Source organism: Bos mutus, chromosome 5, assembly GCF_027580195.1.
Source record: "Bos mutus isolate GX-2022 chromosome 5, NWIPB_WYAK_1.1, whole genome shotgun sequence".
Lineage (NCBI taxonomy): Eukaryota > Metazoa > Chordata > Mammalia > Artiodactyla > Bovidae > Bos > Bos mutus.
In genome coordinates this window covers 112,627,758-112,637,219 of record NC_091621.1, presented here as the reverse complement: position 1 = coordinate 112,637,219, position 9,462 = coordinate 112,627,758, and the positions used below count along the sequence as shown (strand labels likewise).

General features: G+C 45.8%; 1 non-coding gene across 1 annotated transcript; it reads right to left on the bottom strand.

Annotated features, from left to right (window-relative positions):
* Window positions 1-8,970: 8,970 nt before the first annotated feature.
* LOC138988082 (U6 spliceosomal RNA) lies at window positions 8,971-9,077 on the bottom strand. The gene has a single exon (XR_011464418.1). It is a non-coding gene; the product is annotated as a U6 spliceosomal RNA (small nuclear RNA).
* Between the last annotated feature and the right edge of the window lie 385 nt (window positions 9,078-9,462).

Genomic DNA, 9,462 nt, shown 5'->3' with positions numbered 1-9,462 from the left:
GTGGGGGGTGGGTGGGGGCGGTGCTCACCTTCTCGGTTCAGCCTCTTCTGGAGACAAGTGTCCTACTCCATGTCTACTTGGTGCCATGTTTTTCGTAGTTATATACTTGTCATTCATGTTTCTGCTGTTGAGAATGGGTGTCCTGGTAAAGTGCTGCCCGGTGTTCTCAAGTGCAGAAGGGCTGGGCCAGGCCTCTCAGAGAAAATCTGTGTACCTGGTAAACACCAGTTGTGTGCTGTGGGCCCTAGGTTCAGTGTTAATGACCCAACAACACATGTCTAAGAAGATGTCTTTAAACAGAAATACACACAGATGGTCAGTTGACAGAAATGCCGTGGCAGGAGACTTGCAGGCCCCTCACCTGGAGCAACTTCACAGAGCACGCTGACTCCAGGAACTGCGGATTTACTATGTATCTGAGAAATCCGAGGGGTAGGGGGCCACGAAAGTTAATTAGAAAAGGAGAAAAACTTAACTTTTGACTCAGAGACTACATAAGGCTTTGTGTGTGTGTGTGTGTGTGTGTGTGTGTGTGTGTGTGTTAGTTGCTCAGCCATGTCTGACTCTTTGCAACCCTCCAGATCCTGTGGAGCTCACCAGGCTCCTCTGTCCTTGGGAGTTTACAGGCAAGAACACTGGAGTGGGTTGCTGTCCTCCAGGGGATCGTCCTGACCCAGGGATTGAACCCAGATCTCCTGCATTGCAAGCAGATTCTTTACCATCTGAGCCAGGCAGATGCAAATACACATATATAAAGTATGCAAAACTATGTCGTTCCTCTAGTTACTGCATGTGCAGAATATAGGAAAATATTAGTGATGACGGCTGATGTAACTGCGCAGCCTTTCCCTGCAGACGATGTTTTGTGTTGAACGAGTGGTCTGATGTCCCCACCTCCTCAGCTCTCTTTGGAGAGCGGTCAGAACCGGCTGTACTAAGGCCAGGCTTCTCACATTCCATACCCGGGCCTCCGAGGAGGAAGGGCAGGGGCCTCGCAGCTGCTGTTTATCCCACTCTCGTTTGCAGCCGGAGGACAATGGACCTGCTGGTGGAGGGAGGAGAGGAGCGCTCCATTGTTGGTGCTGTGGAAAGCGGGGCTCTGGGCGTGGGGATCTCTGCGTGCTCCTCTCCTCCCATCCCGAGTTCTCTCAGGAGCTCAGCCGCTTTTCAGAGATGTGCTGTCATGCTGGGAAGTCAGGGGAGAAATCTGCTGTCAGTGCAATGCTGAACCACACAGGCGCTAGGGACACAGTCTAGAACTCGGAGCACACTTAGCCCAGAGGAGCCCCTCTTGCAGGCCTGGGTGGGCTCGCTGTGCAGGGGTGAGGCGTCTGCAAGGAGAGGCCCTACTCATGTGGATGGGATGGAGCAGGACTCCATTGAGTCAGGACAATGACAGGTCATCTGTCAGTTCAGTGTATGTGAGCGCTCTCACTTCTTCCTTTTATTTCGTTTGTGTTCTATCTTGAAGGGCTTGTAACTTTTATACACATTGTCCATTTCTGATCCATCCCAGCAGCAAGGCTGACTGCGCTCCTGGCTGTTCCCTTACTCCCACCTTTAGGGGCATCTGATGGCCAGTGTGGAAGGGGCTGCACGTCACGCTCCCGGGTTTCACTCCCATGTGCTCATTTTGCCTGGAGCCCCTACTTGACAGAATGATGTCTTAGTCTCTTCTTTTGTGCATTGATCTTCTCGTCCCACCTCTCCCTGACCTGCTGCACGGCATCATCCAAGTCCTACTACAACTTGTAATAGATGTGCCTACAAAGGTGGTCCCCCACTATGGATCCGTAGGGGTTGGGACTTGCAAAGCCAGGAGGAAGAAAGAGAAAAGTAGTGGTGTCACTGGAAAGAGGAGAGGGAGCCGGAGTAAGAAGAGATTTTGCTACAAGATCCCAGAAATATTCAGAGAACCAGCTCCCAGCTCATGTTTCCAAATTGTTTTGTTTGTTGCCCTTTGATTTTAAAGTTCAATCGGACACTGTCTTCCCAGCCATTTGTGTTATTTTCTCTGAGTGTCTCATTTCTTACCTCTGGGCTCCCTTGCTCATCTTTCATTGTTCATTTTATCCTCACTCTCTGAATCCTCACCCTCCTAGTTTCCCCGCTGCTTCCACAGGTTCTAGAACCCCATCTTCACTCAAAGCATCTGTGGTGACAGTTACACATACGGAGCTGGTTATGGGTGTGATGCGACGGTGAATGCCTATATGAGGCTGATTCTAGCATGACCCCTGTCATAGGAGGAAGCTGGAGCACAGGGGAGTCAGTAACCTCACCAAGGTCACCGAGCTGAGGAAGACAAAGCCGAGGGTTCCTACCTAGCTGCTCTGTGCTCATCACCAACCCACACAGACCCTCTTCCAGCAAATGACCTGCTTTGTACTAACATGGCCACATTTTTTAAAAATTTATTGTACTGAAGTATAGTTGATTTACAATGTATCAATTTTTTCTGTACAGCAAAATGATTCAGTTATACATATATATTCTTTCTCTTTCATATTCTTTCCCATTATGGTTTATCACCAGATGTTGAATATGATTCCCTGTGCTATACAGTAGGATCTTGTTGTTTTTCCATTTTGTATGTAATAGTTTGCACCTGGTAATCCCAAATTCCCGATCCATCCTCCCCCAACCCCTACCCCTACCCCCTGCTTGGCAATCACAAGTTTGCTGTCTGTATCTGTGAGTCTCTTTCATTGTTATAGTGTCTGACTCTTTGTGACCCCATGGACTGCAGCGTGTCAGGCTCCTCTGTCTTCCACTATCTCCTGGAGTTTGCTCAAACTCATGTCCATTGAGTCAGGGATGCTGTCTAACCATCTCATCCTCTTTCGCCCCCTTCTCCTTTTGCCTTCAGTCTTTCCCAGCATCAGCGTCTTTTCCAATGAGTCGGCTTTTTGCATGAGGTGGCCGCAATATTGGAGCTTCAGCTTCAGCATCAGTCCTTTCCCCGGCTTGGCACTCACACACCCACGCTGTGTCTGGGAGTCTGTGCCATAGACAAGTTCATTTGCGTCATGTTTTAGATTCCACATATAAGTGATATCATATGGTAGCCTGGCCACCTTCTCGTTGGTGTTTGTGGTCAGCAGTCTTTCTCAGAAACTACTACAGTGGACATGGTGATCTGCCACACAGACTCCCCTTCAAGGATGGAGATGTGGCCCCAGCTTCTGGCTTCAGAACCCATCTCAGCTGCAGAGGGTCCCCAAGCTCAAGGTCATGTTCGTTCCAAGACAGCCCACATCCAGTGACCAAGGAGGGTGTGTAGACTGCTGTTCTGGTCCAGCACAGAATTATGTGACAAGACCTTTTGGTTCCTGAGTGTCCTGCTGGGCTGGGCAAGACTGCCATCAACGCCTGCATGGCAGCTCAACTCCTCCTTCTGCTCAATCCTGCTTCCTCCTCCACTATGGACCCCAGAGGCATTCTCCAATAAACTGAGACTGTTACCGTGGGCCTCGGGCACTTGGAGAAGAGTACCATCTTCACTCTGTAGCCTAAATTAAAGGAAAGGGACAGATCTAAGGAAAAGCCAAGGCCAAAGAAAATATTGATGATGAGTTTTAAAGATGCCAGACTTATCACCTTGTATCACTTTAATCCAGTCTTCTCCACTGATCATTTCTGGGTGATTTTGTTATCCTCTGAAACTTTTATGTAACAGTATGGCAGTTCCTCAAAAAAATTAAAAATAGAATTACCTTATGATCCAGCAATCCTGCTTCTGGGTATGTACCCGAAGGAAGTGAAAAATATTTAATACACCCGTGTTCACCGCAGCATGATTCACTGTAGCCGAAAGGTGGAAGCAACCCCAAATCCATCAGCAGATGAATAGGTAAGCAAAATGTGGTGTATGCGCATGCTGGAGTATTATTCAGCATTCAAAAGGAAGGAGACTCTGACACATGCTGCAACATGGATGGACTGTGAGAGTATTATGTCAAGTGAAATAGGCCAGACACAGAAAGACAACTATTGTATGATTGCCCTCAAATGAGGAAAATCAGTCAGATTCACTGAGACCAAAAGAAGAATGGTGGTGCCAGGGGCTGGGTGGGGGGAGGATAGTTGCTATTTAATGGGGGCAGAGCTTCAGTTTTACAAGACGCAGAGGGTTCTGCGGTTTGGTTGCACAATAGTGTGAATATACTTGATACTACTCAACTGCACACTTAAAGATGCTTAAGATGGCAGATTTTACGTTTGGTCTATTTTACCGCAATTCAAAAAAAAAAAAAATCTTTCATGTGGCAAGATGTCAAAATTAAATTTCAGCAAAGGAGCATTTTAGAGAGCATGTCTCAGACTTTTTCCTGTGTACACAGTTCTCTGAAAATGGTCATGATCTGAGATCCTGCCTGGTGTAAGCCTTTGAAGGAGAGAGGTGAATCCCCCCACAGGATATGGCCGGAGAAAGACAAAGCCCTGAAGAATCACGGAAAAGAACAAGCAGGAAGTTCTCAGGGGAAACGGTGCCAAGTGCAGGAGGGCCTGCCACAGGGTTGGCCGTGCCGTGGCTGCAGGACAGGCGCTTCTGGTGTCCAGCGAAGACGATCTGAAGGCAGGAATAGAGTGGGAAGAGCACCTGGGTTCCTGGCTGCACTCCCTCTGGAGCAGGGGATGCACCATGGTCAAAGAAAATGGTCAGGAAGAGTCATTTTCCATGCCCCTTGGAGGAGGGCAGTCACAACAGCAGGTGCTAAACAGGAAGAAGCAAAGCAATGGTTTTGAAGTCCATTCAGCACCTAGAAGGGCTCAAAGACTGAGGTTCCAAAGGCAGAGGTGACAGGAGGGTGGAGGTGGGATGAATGGAGAGGTTGGGATTGACATAGATACTCTACTATGTGTAAAATAGATAACTAACGAGAACCTTATTGGTTAACAGGAGTTGGTGATGGACAAGGAAGCCTGGCATGCTGCAGTCCATGGGGTCGCAGAGTTGGACCTGACTGAGTGACTCAAAATTCTCCAAGCCAGGCTTCAGCAATATGTGAACCATGAACTTGCAGATGTTCAAGCTGGTTTGAGAAAAGGCAGAGGAACCAGAGATCAAATTGTCAACATCCACTGGATCATCAAAAAAGCAAGAGAATTGCAGAAAAACATCTATTTCTGCTTTATTGACTATGCCAAAGCCTTTGACTGTGTGGCTCACAATAAACTGTGGAAAATTCTGAAAGAGATGGGAATACCAGACCACCTGCTCTGCCTCTTGAGAAACCTGTATGCAGGTCAGGAAGCAACAGTTAGAACTGGACATGGAACAACAGACTAGTTCCAAATAGGAAAAGGAGTACATCAAGGCTGTATATTGTCACCCTGCTTATTTAACTTCTATGCAGAGTACATCATGAGAAATGCTGGGCTGGAAGAAGCACAGGCTGGACTCAAGATTGCCAGGAGAAATATCACTAACCTCAGATATGCAGATGACACCACCCTTATGGCAGAAAGTGAAGAAGAACTAAAGAGCCTTTTGATGAAAGTGAAAGAGGAGAGTGAAAAGTTGGCTTAAAGCTCAACATTCAGAAAACAAAGATCATGGCATTCAGTCCCATCACTTCAGGCAAATAGATGGGGAAACAGTGGAAACAGTGTCAGACTTTATTTTTTTGGGCTCCAAAATCACTGCAGATTGTGACTGCAGCCATGAAATTAAAAGACGCTTACTCCTTGGAAGGAAAGTTATGACCAACCTAGACAGCATATTAAAAAGCAGAGACATTACTTTGCCAACAAAGGTCCATCTAGTCAAGGCTATGGTTTTTCCAGTAGTCATGTATGGATGTGAGAGTTGGACTGTAAAGAAAGCTGAGCGCCAAAGAATGGATGCTTTTGAACTGTGGTGTTGGAGAAGACACATTGAGAGTCCCTTGGACTGCAAGGAGATCCAACCAGTCCATCCTAAAGGAGATCAGTCCTGGGTGTTCATTGGAAGGACTGGTGTTGAAGCTGAAACTCCAATACTTTGGCCACCTGATGCAAAGAGCTGATTCATTTGAAAAGACCCTGATGTTGGGGAAAATTGAGGGCAGGAGGAGAAGGGGACGACAGAGGATGAGATGGTTGGATGGCATCACCGACTCAATGGACATGAGTTTGGGTAGGCTCCAGGAGTTGGTAATGGTCATGGAGGCCTGGTGTGCTGCAGTTCATGGGGTTGCAAAGAGTCAGACACGACTGAGCGACTGAACTGAACTAAATGAGAACCTGCTGTACAGCACAGGGAGCTCTACTCAGTGCTCTGTGGTGACCTAAATGGACTTAGTGTTATTTGCTCAGTCGTGTCTAACTCTTTGCGACTCCATGGACTGTAGCCCACCAGGCTCCTCTGTCCATGGAGTTCTCCAGGCAAGAATACTGGAGTGGGTTGCCAGTTCCTTCTCCAAGGGATCTTCCCAACCCAGGGATTGAACCAGGTCTCCTGGGGCTCCTTCATTGCAGGCAGATTCTTTGCCATCTGAGCCAGGGAAGCCTGACCTAAATGGGACGAAAATCCAAAAGAGAAGGGAAATATGTATACATATAGCTGATTCATTTTGCTGCACAGCAAAAAACAATAACATTGTAAAGCAACCATACACCAATAAAATTAGTAAAAGCAAACAAAATGATACAAATAAAATGATACAAAAATAAACAAATAAAAGCAGAGATGACAGAGCAGGATGGGTAGTCAAGTATCAGACTGAGGATTCTAGCTGCCTGCGGTAGAAGCTGAAAAGACACCTGGATGGTACGTCTGAGTGTCTCCTGAATCAGGCGGTGAGCTGGCCTGGGCCTTGGCTCATTACAACCAAAGAGCAGCCAAACAAGGAGGTCAAGAGGGGAGCTCAACCTTGAAGGAGTTGGATTTCAGAGTAACCGGAGCCAACCATCCAGCCTGAAGCTGCTTTTTTCAAAGTGTCGTCACCACCAGGCACCAACAGCAGCTGCAGATGCCCCCACTCGACACACAGGTGTGTGCTCATCACACACCTGTCCTGCTCATCACGTCACCTTATCACGTATTCCAGAGGCCTGTAAAAAATTGCTTTATTAAAGATGTTATCTGGGTGCCCTGGATGTTACTGAAGGGGTTCCTTTGAAGGGCTTTTAACATTATTCTCTTCCTTCCGTCCTTCCTTCTTTCCTTTCTTTTGGCACTATTTTCTGTTTTTTTAATTGTGACAAAATACATAAAACATAAAATTTGCCATTTTAGTCTTTAAAAAATATATATTTATTTATTTGGCTGCACTGTGTCTTAATTGAAGCATGCAGAATCTTACCTGCAGCGTGTAGAATCTAATTCCCAGACCACGAATTGAACCTGGGGACCCTGCATTGGGAGCACAGAGTCTTAGCCATTGGACCACCAGGGAAGTCCCCGTTTTAACCATTTTTAAGTACGTAATTCAGTGACATTAATTACCTTCAGCATGTTCTACAACCATCACCAATATCTATTTCCAAAACTTTTTTGTGACCCAGCATGGACACTCTGTACCCACTAAGCAGTAACCACCTCCCTCCCTCCCCAGACCTTGGTATAACCTCTGGTCTACTTTCCGTCTCTAGGAATGTGTCTACTTCAAGTAACTTATACAAGCACATTCATTCTTTTGCTTCTGGCTTAGTTTACATAGTCAACTTCTTCAAGGTTCATCCTTGTTGTTGCCAGCACCAGGATCTCCTTCCTATTTAGGACTGAATAATATTCCTGTGTTGGAGAAGGAAATGGCACCCCACTCCAGTATTCTTGCCTGGAAAATGCCATGGACGGAGAAGCCTGGTAGGCTGCAGTCCATGGAGTCGCTAAGAGTCGGACACGACTGAGCGACTTCACTTTCACTTTTCACTTTCATGCACTGGAGAAGGAAATGGCAACCCACTCCAGTGTTCTTGCCTGGAGAATCCCAGGGACGGGGGAGCCTGGTGGGCTGCCGTCTATGGGGTCGCACAGAGTCGGACACGACTGACGCGACTTGGCAGCAGCAGCAGTATTCCTGTGTATGGATGGACCACGTTTTGTTTCTCCATCCGTCTGTGGAGCTCCTTTTGACTACGGTGAGTGATGCTGCCATGAACATGGGTGCAACATATCTGTCTGAGTTCCTGCTTTCAATTCCTTTGGGTGTATACCCAGAAGTGGAATGACTGGATCATATGGTCGTACTATGTTTAGCTTTTGAGGAACTGTCAGACTGTTTTCCATGAGGGCTGCACTATTTTACATTCCCATCAGCAATGCACAAGTGTTTGAATTTCTCCACGTCCTTACCAACATTTGTTACTTTCGTTTTTTAAAAGAATACGTTACGTATAATAACCATTCCAGTGGCTGTGAAGTGATATCTGATTGTGGTCTTGATTTGTTTTTCCCTAATGACTAGTGATTTGATCATCTTTTTATGTGCTTACTAGTCATCTGAGTATATACTTTGGAGAAATATCTATTCAAGCCTTCTGCTCATTTTTATATTGAGTGGTATTTTTTTGTTTGTTTGTTATTGAATTGTAGTCATTCTTTATATCTTCTGGATACTGATTCCTTATCTGATATATGATGTGAAAATATCTCCCCCACCCCATGTTTTTTTAAATGTTTGTTTGTTTGGCTGCACTGGATCTTAGTTGCGGTAAGTGAAATCTTTAGTAGGGCCATGAGACTCCTAGTTGCAGCATATGGAATATAGTTCTGTGACCAGGGTTCAAAGCCGGGGCCCCTGCACTGGGAGCTCAGACTCTTAGCTACTGGACCCCCCAGGGAAGTCCTTCCCCCCATTCTGTAGTCTGTCTTTTCATTCTCTTGATAGTATTCTTGGATGCACAAATGTTCCTTTGTTTGTTTGTTTCTGAAAAATAACTTTTATTCTGAATCAGTGATAAGCTACGTATTCATCTGCCACTATTTCAAGTCACAGTTATATTCACATCTGTCCTTTGAAACACTGAACCGTTTTTTCTACCAAAAATACGAAACGCTTCACGAATTTGCCTGTCATCCTTGCACAGGGGCCATGCTAATCTTCTCTATATCGTTCCAATTTTAGTATATGTGCTGCTGAAGCGAGCACGCACAAATGTCCTTAATTTTTATCAAATCCAATTTATTAACTTCTTTTGTTGCTTCTGCTTTTGTTGTCAGGTGCCAAGTCACTGTCAGATCCAATGTCATGAGAACTTCCCCTATGTTTTCCTCTAAGAGGTTTACAGTTTCAGCACTTATGTTTAGGTCTTCCATCTATTTTGAGTTAGTTTTGTGTATGGAGTAAGGAAAGGAGCCAATTTCAGGCATGTGACTATTTAGACTTCCCAGCACCATTTGTTGGAAAGACTATCCTTCCCATTTCTTATTTTCTTTTATGTTTACATATTTTTAAGTTCCCTGCTAAGGTAAGGAAAGTGGGGATTACTTAAACTGTAAGCAGTCGATGAGCAAAATATATTACATTTAGGTAA